This window comes from Lygodium microphyllum, chromosome 12 (genome assembly GCF_053477565.2).
Source record: "Lygodium microphyllum isolate KBCC chromosome 12, Lygodium_microphyllum_v1.1.10, whole genome shotgun sequence".
Taxonomy (NCBI): Eukaryota; Viridiplantae; Streptophyta; class Polypodiopsida; order Schizaeales; family Lygodiaceae; genus Lygodium; species Lygodium microphyllum.
Genome location: NC_141146.1, coordinates 94,248,283 through 94,260,980, shown reverse-complemented (window position 1 = coordinate 94,260,980; position 12,698 = coordinate 94,248,283).

The window sequence follows — 12,698 nt, the reverse complement described above, 5'->3', positions numbered from 1 at the left end:
CTGCATTGATTTAAGTCGCTGTACATTAACATGACCAATGCGTTTATGCCATATATCAATATCTGCAACTACATCGGTCCCATGTGCAAACATTGCTGCACTCAATTCAGACATGTCTGCATCCAATGTAAACATTCTGCCCTTCTTCTTTCCTTTTGCTATCAAGCGACCTTTATTTTTCATATCCTCAACAAAGCATCCATGAGGATTAAATCTGAACTACAAGCCCTGCTCAACCATTTGACCAACAGAAACCAGATTCTTGGTGATATTCGGGACATAAAATACATCGGACAGGTATTTCTTTTTCCCATCCTGCATAGACAAAGGAATTTTTCCAATCTGCACAATCGGATGTGCAGTATCATCACCAGTCTCCACAAATCCTGGTTTTTCCATTTTCCTTGCATCCTCCATCCATTTTGCATGACCTGTCATGTGGTTTGATGCACCTGAGTCAACATACCATACATCGTTGCTTTCTTCTACACTTGTCACAGAATTGTTCATGTGCTGCACCATAAACAAATGCTCATTTCTGCCATCACCCTGTCTACTAGAAGATGCATAATTCCCTTGTTGCAGTTTTCCATTCATTATGTCATTCTGCTTTTTATAGCAGTCTTTAGCCATATGACTCATTTTACCACAGTAGTAGCATTCAACATTAATGTTTGCATTTTGGCCTCTTTGCCATCCACCACGACCTCTTTGGCTCCCCCTGCCTCTAGAGTTACCACGTCCTCCTCCATAGGACTGGTTTTCTTGAGTTTGCTGCATATTCTGATTTCTACCACGGCCTCCAGATCGGCCTCCTCTACCTCTGCCTCTACCTCTTCCAGCATTTGAGTAGAAGACAGCTTCTTTTGAAGTTCCTCCTGAAGAAGATGCACCACCATTTCTCTGCTCCTCAGAAATTAGAAGAGCAATCAACTCCTCAAAATCAGGAAATCTTTCACGAACTGAAATGGATGTCCGAAACTGTGCATAATCCTTTCCTAGACCATTCAAGGTCACAGAAACTAAATCATCATCTTCCACTGGCGACCCAATGGAAGCAAGTGCATCTGGAATCTTCTTCACCTTCATGTGGTAGTCATTGATGCTCATATTTTCTCTTTGCACATTATGCAACTCTTGCTTGAGCTGCATTTTCCTGGCTTGCGTATTTGTGCTATACATTTTTGACAGAGTATCCCATGCCTCCTTTGGCGTACTTGCATCCTGAATATGCACAATCATAGAGTCTGAAATATTGATAGACAGCCAGTACATAACTTTCCTGGCTCTCTCATGCCATGCTTTGAATGCCTGCATTTGCTGTTGATTGGGAACATCAGGAAGAACTGGTTCTTCTTCATTTCCTGCAACAAATTCCCAATATCCTTTTCCCATAAGGAAATTCGTCATTCTAAACTTCCATGCTTGGAAGTTGTTCTTGTCAAGCTTTTCAGTTACAATCTGTGAAAGAGAATCAGACGCCATTACAGAACACTGCAAAAAATTCTGTCACTGCAAAAAACACAGCTTCACCCTCACAAGGGCAAATCTGCAAAACTGGCAAAAGTGGTATTTGACCACACAGTCACTTCCTAGTGACGATTTTGCATAAACAGGAACCAAGTATGATTCTGTAACTCGCAATGTCTCTGCGCACAAGCATACGATGCAATTTCTACAGTAACTTTTCACCGACCTGTAGAACAGTGGCTGCACAGCATAAAACTGGGCCTTTTCCTGAGTGCGTGCAGAAAACTTCCGCCTCCAAAACAGGCCCTGAAATGGCCTCAAATCAAAAAAACAGGGTCGCCAAAGGCTAAAGCCCTCTCCCGCAGCATATACTGCCCTCTTGCTTCACCGCGAAGGGCGTCTCAACCTGAGACAATGCACTCTTGCAATTTCTGACTGTGCTACCTGCAGAGATCTGCTCCCAAAACAGAAAATAAAAGCAACACTGCTCCTCTTACCAAAACACCGCGAGCTTGGCTTGCTTTCTTGAGCTCCTTACCACGAACAAGGCTCTGATACCATGTCAAGATTGTGGGAGAGAAGGAAGGAGTCTCACTTGTAGCTTTCTTGCTTGCACAATGGGGGAATACACACAAGGGTGGAGGCTAAAAACAATTTTCCTCTTCTTAGTTGTGTAAGCCAAAGAACTCTCATACAAAGAAATAGAAGAACCCTATATATGGGTCTTAAACCAAACTCAACTAACTAAGGTGGCATACTAACTGAGCCACGAACTAGAGTAGATAAGGATAGCTGTCATCTAGCTATTATTCATGGGCGGTGTACCAACCGCATCTGCAACTGACAAGTCGGTGACATAAATGCACAACGGTCACCCTGGCATATCACGAGTGGAGCTCGATATCTCAACATGGGGATGTAGGTGAGATGGAAAATCACCTATGGGATCCATAGGATCCCAAGGCTTACCGCAACCATGATGTCATTTTTCATTAGGAAAATGACACCAAGGCTTACCGCAACCATGATGTCATTTTCCATTGGGAAAAGATGCATAAGCATCCTAAGTAGGTGGTTCATGTATGCAAAGTGATCTTTCAAGAGGAACCTCTTACTCCCATACAGCTAGCTAGACAACTTGTAGTAGAGCTGATGCTCCAATGGTCCTAGTTCACCTGTTGTACAAGATCAACTTGTTTTCAACCTGAGTGCTTTTTGCCCTCCATGGATTATGTTATGGTGATTGATGTATGTGAGTCTCTCTCTTATGAGATGAGGCCATGAACAAAGATGATGGTCACTCATGGGACAAGGCTATGCAATCCAAGTTTGACTCCTTATAAACTAACCATATGTGGAATTTGGTTCATTTACCTAGTGGTAAGAAGGCATTGCCATGCAACTAGATATACAAGTTGAAAAATATCATTGGACACCCCAAGCCCGCTTATAAGGCCAAATTGGTAGCTAAGGGTTTCAAGCAAGAACATGGTATTGACTTCAATGAAGTATTTTCTCTTGTGGTTAAAGTGAGGTGCTAGCATTGGTTGCTCAGCTAGATCTAGACCTTTATCGAATGGATGTAAATACAACTTTTTTACATGGGGACTTGCAGAGAGATCTATATACAACAACCTAAGGGCTTTCAAGAAAAAGGTAGGGAACACCTAGTATGCAAGTTAAGAAAGAGCCTTTGATATTTTTATACATTCAAAGGGATATAGCCATAGTGCTATGGATTCATGTTTATATAAAAGAAGGCTCATGATAGTAGCCTTATGATTTTGGTCCTCTATGTGGACGATGTGCTTATTGCTAAGAGAGCTCATGATGAGCTAGATGCCTTGCAAACTCACCTCAAGAAAAGCTTTGAGATGAAGCACATGGGACAAGCCTTGCATATTCTTGGGATGTGTATCATGCACGATCACTTTAAGGGGTTCCTTTATCTATCACATAGAAGCTGTGTATCCAGAAAGTCCTTGAGTGGTTTCATATGTAGGATGGTAAGCATATTGGCTATCCTCTACCTTCTCATGTGAAGGTTAGTCAAGCCGATTGTCTACAATCTGATGAGTAGAAGGTCAAGATGGTCAAGATTCCTTATGCCTCCACTGTGGGCAATTTGACGTATGACATGATAACCACTCATCCTGACATAACATTTGCGATGGGAGTTGTGGCACGCTATATGGCTATACCTAGCCGATGGCATTCAGATACCATCAAGGAAAATGAGGTACCTAAAGGGCACATTAGCTATGTGCATATGTTATGTTATGGTGGCCAAGATACAAGAGTCATGGGGTACATTGACTCTCATTATGCAAAACGTGTAGATTCCACCTTTGGCTATGTCTTTACCGTCGTTGGAGGTGTTGTTTTTTGGATGTCCAGGGTGCAAAAATGCATGGCCCTCTCTACTACCAAGACCGAGCATGTTGTAGCCACCACTGAGGCTTGCAAGGAGGCTCTTTGGTTAGGCCATCATCTGGTGGCAAGTCTTGGTATTAATGATGCGGTCCCTACACTACATTTGGATTCTATCAATACTATCCAATCAGTCAAGGATCCGATTTTTTATACAAAGACAAAATAGATTGAGGTGCATTACCACTTCATCAGAGAGGTCATTAAGAATAGTATGTAGACCTTATCAAGAGCTCAACTAACCAAAATCCTATAGATCTTCTCATGAAAAGTCTCTTAAAGAAGCGTTTTGCCTTCCTTAGGAAGTTTATAAGCATTGGATGAGATGACATCTTTTCTCATCTTGTTGTACTTATGTATGTTTGTGCTTTGTTACTTTTTTTTAATTGTCTCCTCACTAGGGACACATTCACCTTTAAGTTAGAGATTGTTGGGAGTAAAGGTGCTTGTGCCTAGCTGCTTGTGATTTACTACACTAACAATACCCGCGCACTTGTACACTGCATGTGGTGGTCTTGCTCTTGCTCCTTCCACTCGTGTGCTTTCACTATGGGCTCACTCCCTTCACATGCTATTCCACAAGATTGCCATGCCAGCTTGTTTCGAAACTACCAATAGGTTGAGAACTCCATTCAATAGTTCAGAGATAGTTTGTTTGCCTATCTATTTATCTCTCTCCTTTGATACCCTCAAGGCTTCAGTTCCTCTCTCTACTCAATGTCACTGCCTCTCCATGGCTATCTACACACAAATACACACACACACACACACACACTCTCTCTCTCTCTCTCTCTCTCTCTCTCTCTCTCTCTCTCTCTCTCTCTCTCTCTCTCTCTCTCTCTATATATATATATATATATATATATATATATATATATATATATATATATATATATATATATCCTCAGATTTTCACAACCATTCTCTCTCCCCAACACTTAACATAAGGTGGATAGTAATGTTTGTGTTAACACAAAATACAATGTTAATAAAAGTAGTATTCACATAAATATTAAATCAAAATCACAATAACATTCAATATCACATTAATATTAAAACTCATGATTTGATAACATTAACATTGAGTATTAAATCAACAAAAATACTGTCCATCAAAATATTGATGCTTATCCTCCGGGCCACAAGAATTCAACTTCAATTATGGTCTACCATAGCCCTAGATATTAGGGGAGATTTGGGCTCACTTTTGGGCCTTCTAAGAAATGTCATATCATTGTCCTATTAGAAAAATGTGACCCACAGATAACTAGATCCATTGTACCTCAAAACTATATCAATCATATAATATATCATTGGAAAGGCCTTGATGATAGGATTTTAATGCACCAACCTCTGACATTTATATACTCAAGTTAAGATCTCTCAACCAAAAAGTAACCTCAAAAGTTCTGTAACAATAGCCTCACCCTCATTGCTCCTTATGAAATATTCCTAGAATACCAAAGCTTAAAAGGCCCAAAAGTGAGTCCAAATCTCCTCTAATGGTGGCAATTGCTCGAACTCCAATCATTAGAATCATAAAAAACTCTTGTGTACAAGCATTACCCCAACACAAAACCTAAGCATAAGTACTAGACAAGAAATACCACTCTCAACACATGTCCACCATACATGCCCTTTCCGCTAGCACTATCCCATACCATAATAAATGAGATAAAAGCATATTGCAAGGCATGAACCATCATGATTCGATGAGAAAAAGTGATTTTGTGCATGTCATTAGATATCATGTCCAATTGCAGGGTTGATGCTCTAATACTAATGAGACATCCCCCAAAAATCAAACCTGCACATGAGACATGACATAAACTATATCCACAAATAAAAGGGACTAGATATCATTGTTCACCTCCTAGCCATAGAGCCAAATAGGCTCACTCCCAAGCTTGGGAGCTATCAGTCCTCTCGATCATGACCACATCTCAAGGGTTGTTGTCCCACACCACTAGCCCACACCAACTTGGTGTACAGATGCATCGGCCAATGAACCAAGAGTCTAAAAGTGGTGATCACATAATGAATGTGCACAATAGGGCCTTGAGTCCTATAAATAATAATCAATTGCTTTAACCTTAAAGTGTCATTAATGCTTTGCACTAAGTCACTTCATGGCCACTATGTGCTACTAATGCCTATTCAGATGGTCTAAGAGCCACACATACACACACGCACATTGACACACATACACAAACACATACATTACTTGTCCTTGCCTTTCTTATTCACACTTCATAAAAATTGGCACATATATACAAATATACACTTTACTACTAAGACTTTTCCGCTGATTCACATGCACAATCACTACTAGGATGCATAATCCCTCCTAATTTTCTCATGTATGAACACAAACATATGTACTATGGTTGATACTACTATGCTAGATTTGCATGACAATAAGTAACTCTATAATAGCTTTCATTAGTCATTGGAGAACTTCCTACACGAAGCATGGTTACTTATCTCCTTCCCCCAAGCATTATCACCCCTTTCTTGGGGATAATCATAATTGGTTGAACATCTATACTCTCTTATATTGTATTGTATGATACATATTCTTAGTTGCCTTACACAATAGATTTGATCCCATGTTATGGTATTTAAGCTCCCCCAAAAACTTTGAATCCCCTTTATAAATTTCTCCTCTACTTCTTACAAGTCTTCCTCCCCTACTTATATGCTCTCCTTTTCCATGCAAGGGACATTACTTTCATCATACAATCAATCTATCCAAGATGTTACATGGACAAAATACAACCAATGAGATTGTTGTGGATTAGGATAGAAGATTATTTGTATGGAACAATCAAGAACCAATCATTGTTAAAATATATTTGTGGCCTTCAATTGGCTGTTTTTTTTTTTTAAGTATATGCATTTGCTCACATTGACTTGACAAGACAAATGCATCTCACAAATCATTCCACTTCTACTTAGATTCTACCTGTAGGAATCCCAATGGCGCATGTGAAAGGTAGCCTTTGCTTCTTCCAACACTACTTGAAACCATTACATGTCAAATATAATCATGGGAAAGCTATGATAATCTACTAAAATCACACTTTGCAAGTTGCCAAAGTACTCCATCTCATCCACTGCAATATTTGGATCTATGGCCTACCGTCAACTTTTTTACTCAAACTGCACCATGATACCACAATCTGTCATCAAGAACAATTTGTTGATGCCCTCTACTCAAAAATGTTGTCCACGTGACAATGCCATGCTATGGACTTTGTATTGTGCATTGAAGGTTTAGGGTTAGTTGTCACTCACACTTATTGGATACAACAATGACGAAAGCACACATTTACTTTTGGACTACATTCCTTGGATAACTCCCACTCCTTTCCTAGGACTACCTCAACTTCACGTGATGCTTTTCTTAATACCTCATGCAACCACCTCCCAGGCATGAATTGCGGCAAATTGGCTAGTTGAGTTGATGGATGACTTGGGGATTCGTGTGGATAAACCAGTCAAGCTCTATTGTGATAACATGTGAGCAGTGTGCTCCTAGTAAGCAATCGAGTTTATCATGCTAGGTCAAAGCACATAGAAGTACATTACCATTTCATCAAGGAAATGATGCTTGGAGGCAGGATTGACCTCATTCATGTGAAGATTGAAGACCAAGTGGCAGACATCTTTACCAAATCACTTGGTAGAGATACATTTACTCATTTTAGATTGCTTTTTGGCATACATCAAGTGACTTGAGCTTGAGAGGGAGTGTTGAGATATGCAAGCTCAGTTAGTACTTCAACATGCCCTTGTTTGAGCCCAACAAATGCCCTTTCCCTTATGGGGTTTGGCTTGCACGAAATCCACAAAACCTAATAAAAATGGAAATTGTACTAAATTTTCATATGTGGTGTTTAATTTTCTTATGTGTTTTATCAAATATCTCCTATGACATTATAGAGCATCGTGTCAACTAAAAAACTAATAATGTATTATCATTCGGCTATGTAGTTTGGTATAATACACATAATATTAACACAATATTTATAACCAAAAGTCTACAATGCTCTATCTTGTTGTTCTTCGATCGGATAGCCTAAGAATCTTATAAGGCAACCAAGGCATCATTCATGCTCTCATATCATGGAAGCATGGTTTTCACAACTATTGAAAATCTCATGGTATCAATAAATGGAATGAACCTACTTGGTAAATAAGAAGGGTGAAGAGGTCAAGCTAATCAAAAGTGTGTTAATCCGACAAAGTTTGAATATATATAGTGGTGCAATTTCTCATAGAGAGGGTTTTGTAGGGGTTTTTGCTCCCAAAACCCTCTCTATGAGAAATTGCACCACTATATATATATATATATATATATATATATATATATATATATATATAGTGGTGCAATTTCTCATAGAGAGGGTTTTGTAGGGGTTTTTGCTCCCAATCTATTCAAACTTTGTCGGATTAACACACTTTTGATTAGCTTGACCTCTTCACCCTTCTTATTTACCAAGTAGGTTCATTCCATTTATTGATACCATGAGATTTTCAATAGTTGTGAGAACCATGCTTATATATATATATATATATATATACCAAAAGACAATGAAAAGTACTTCGTAAGATTCTTGTGACATACAGTTGATTAATGAAGATGACTATCGTATTACCATTTAACTTTGGCGGCCAGCAAAAGTGTACAATAGAGACAATTTATGAAGACAACTTAAACATAAATGTAAGCATATGAAAGGAAAGATTGTGTACAAAAATATTTTTATTAACAATGGACAACATGCATAGTATGTGATCCAAAAAGGTATGTCAAGATAAGGGTAGAGGAGCAAACTACTATCAATAATCCAAATAGGCCCACATATAAGTAAGAACCAATAAACATGCACATGTCATAGGTGCAAATATTCACTCCTAGTTTCCTCCTCTTCAACCCATACACTAAATTACCTTTGTCAAGTCCATGCTAGGTATATTACATATACTTTGTTGCAAGTGGTATGCCATTTGCAAACTAAGAATGGAAGGAGGCTTCAATGTTTGGAAGGCATCCTAGCAAGAAAGGAGGGGATCAAGGAAATGTATATATGTATATACATGTTTGAGAAAACACGAGGAGATGGGGGGGGGGGGGCCGTGAGATGAGTTCCCAATCCTTCTATAAAGTACCCAAGGATTATTCAAGTACATCAAAGGCTATACATATAGGCTACCTATAAGAGTAAGTGGATGTATTAGTGGTCCATAGTGTTGGGATAGTGGGCTTGTTAGTTTGTAGTATCCATGTATCATAATTCATAGCGTGTTAGGTAGTAGTGTATAAGGCATGTTAGATTATGCATCCATGTTAAGCATACATCTACATTGTAGCATACTTGCAATTGATGGAAGTATTGCAAAAGGGGTTTACAAATTATGTAATCGTATGGTAATCCATGTCTATTATGGTAAATTATGGCCCTATGGTAAATTGTGACTAGTATGTCCATAATCCTTCAAGCTCACATTATAGTGTAGACAAAATAGTCTATTGTTTATTAGCCCAAAGGTAAGGATGCCATGGTTAAACCATGGTATGTCATGTAATGAGATTATTTTCCAACATCACAAGATATGACAAATCCTATGGTTGCTTTTGTGGGCTATGAGTGACTTGTAGTATGTCATACATCATTGCAAATGGAAAGAAGAAGGTAGGGAATGTTGGTTGAATGATAAAGTTATTATGCAAAGACATAGATGCCCATTATCATGTTAGGCAAGGGCCATAGCTAGGGTGCCTATGCACCTATATAGCATAGGTATGGAAGCAAACCAATTACCTCTTAGCATGATGGCTATTCTTCATAAGACTACCACAAAAATTATAACTCGACAAAGATAGAGAAGATTGTGAGGCCATTAATAAGAAGAGCTATGAATATTATGCTCTATGCAAGAATTAATAGTTGATTCAATAATATGAGTAGAGGAAAAACAAGAGCACTACATATTTTCTTACCTAAGGTAGGGATACTATGCCATTATAGATAATAGATAAGGATTAAACATATGTAATCAATCCACAAAAACAAGTTTTTCTTTGAAGGACCAAATCGTCACTACCTATAGGATTAAGATAGTTCGATATGTGATCAACATTGATACTAAGGTAAAATAGAAGACTCAAAGGATACGCAAAGGGTGAATATGGTAATAAAATACTCCATAGTCTTTGATTAATTTGGCTACAGTCATAGCAAATCACAAGCCACTACCATGGAGCGATATAGAGTGTGGTGTTGCCACCAAGTAGAAGTGGCAATGTCAATCTAAGAGAGAGACATCATGAGGAGGGAGAGACCACTACGACAAGGGAATGTAGGTGATTATTTCATTATGTGGCCTTTAAATAGAGATAAAGAGAGATGTTTTTTTATTGAGGAAGGGAAATTACAAAAGCATATCTTATCTTCTAAAAGAGCTCTTGCAAGAGGGTGGATGAACATCCAAGGTGAAGTTGGAAGTGGGGAGAAGGACAAATTGTTAAGGTCACTTAATTGGGGAGGAGGGTTATTAAATTGTAAAATTCAAAAGGTTAGACCAAGTTGTTTAAAAAGTGTTATATAGTAATCGAGTTAGGGTTCTTTTTTAGAGGTTTCTTCAATAATGTAACTATTAATTGAATGTATGTATGCATTGTGGTCCTAAAAAGCTTAACTTCTCATTTTCATATGCTATTTTTGTTGTATGAACTAAGATTTTCTATTTAATGTTTGTGCAACAAAGTTTTTATAGCCTAACAAGCTTTCTTTCTAAAAAGTTGTTTTCAAGTTAGACCAAGTTGTTTTAAAAGTGTCATACAATAATTGAGTTAGGGTTCTTTTTGAGAGGCTTCATTAATAATCTAACTATTAGTTGAATGTGTGCATTGTGGTCATAAAAATCTGAACTTCTCATTTTCTTTTTTTTTTTGCATGATGTTTGTGCAACAAAGTTTTTATAGGCTACTTAAAAATTTGTTTTCGTGTGCCATGTTGGCCCTAAATAAGATGTTATATGCTTATGAATTAAAATTTATCTAGAACGAGCTTTCTTATCTAGAACAAAATTCTACACACATATATATGCATTTATGAATAGATATTCTTTTCATAGTAAGGAAAGAGAGAAAATTTTGCATTGTATGTATTGATACTTGTCCTGCATAATGCATTAGAGTATAGTAATATTAAGGTTTTTAAATTAGAGCAAGCATATAGGCATTGCGTTTCTTCTTAGTATTGCCTTTAAATCAAGTATGCTATATTGTTACAATTTGTAAGATTCTAAGAGAAGGGGGTTCATATAGGTCGATATTAGACAAGAATACTCGAAGAAAGGTGTAGAAGTAAAGAATAGAAGGGAAATTAGGAAAAGAGTTACTATGCCAAATCCCATTTGCCTCTCAAATACTATTGGTGGATGAAGCAATGTACACCAAAAGCATATGTCGCGTGTCGCGTGTCGCATGTGCATGTCACATGCATGTGCATGTGCATGTGCATGTGCATGTGCGTATGCGTATGCGTATGTGTGTGTGTGACTACCAAGCATAGATGTATACAACAAGAATGTATTAAACCCAACATAAAAAGACTATTATTCTTAGATTCAAGGTCCGCACAAATACTTTGATAGTTTTCTATTAGCATAGTGTATAAATTTCCTTTACAAGTCTACACAATGCCCTTTTGCATAACACAAAAAGATAAGCCTTGCTTGAAGGTGTCATAAGTCCTTTGAAGTTGCTATTCTTTATCACTTAAGACAAGGCAAGGCTACCTTGTTTGTCATCATGGCTATTAGAAGGTTAGTGCTAAAAGATGCTCATGTAGAAGAGTCACAAAGTTCTTGAACAAAGACCAAACTATTTCTACTAGTCTAGTGACAAATTACTATTTTAAATACCCCAAAGTGGCACAATGGTTGATATAAGTATCCATGTGGTTTAGAATCATACTAAGGGAAGTGCACTTAGTGCTATATGTGTGAAAACATATCCTTTAGGCAAGGTGGATTTAATATTGGCAAGGTGAAACATTGATGTTACAAACAAGCTATGAAAAAGGTAGCTTTTATGTAGATAAGGTAGTCAATCTAAAAGAGGACCCCTAATTGGTGGAACAAACAAGATGGCAATATACTTGTGTGCCAATCAAGGGTTGAACAATTGCTACTAGCTAGAAGTCATATCTAGTCCTTGTAAAATATTACACGGCACAACGAACAGAATCGAAGAAAGAGATAGAGAGTACACAACAGATAAGAGGAGAATCAGTAAATTCTTTAACTCCAAACAACTGATACAAAGATGGCTCTGTCCACCCGTGCGCTTCCACTGTGTGAAGCTTAGATGGCGATCTAGACAGAAGATAAGTGAAGAGCTTAAGGCTAGCTGGAACAACCACTAACTGGGTGAAAGATGAGTGTCTGATGGCTGCGAAGGGGTTTAGCTTTTATAGCCCACGAAGGTCGTTAGGTCGACCTACCATATGAGCCTCCACTAGTCGATCAGGAAATATTCCAAGGAATATTCCCTTTACCATCGGGCCAGGGGTGCTGCCCCCGGACCCCCCAACCAAGGACTGCTTCCGTAGCCCCCGAACCCCACAATAGGGGCCCCTTTTAACTCCCTTACCACGCAACTCAATGCAATGTGCCTCGAGTTGCTACCAGCTTAACCACTCCGTCTAACCCAAAGATTAGACCAACAGTCACCTTTTTGCCATCCGATCACATAGACCTCATCTGATATACAAGTCAGGACTCAA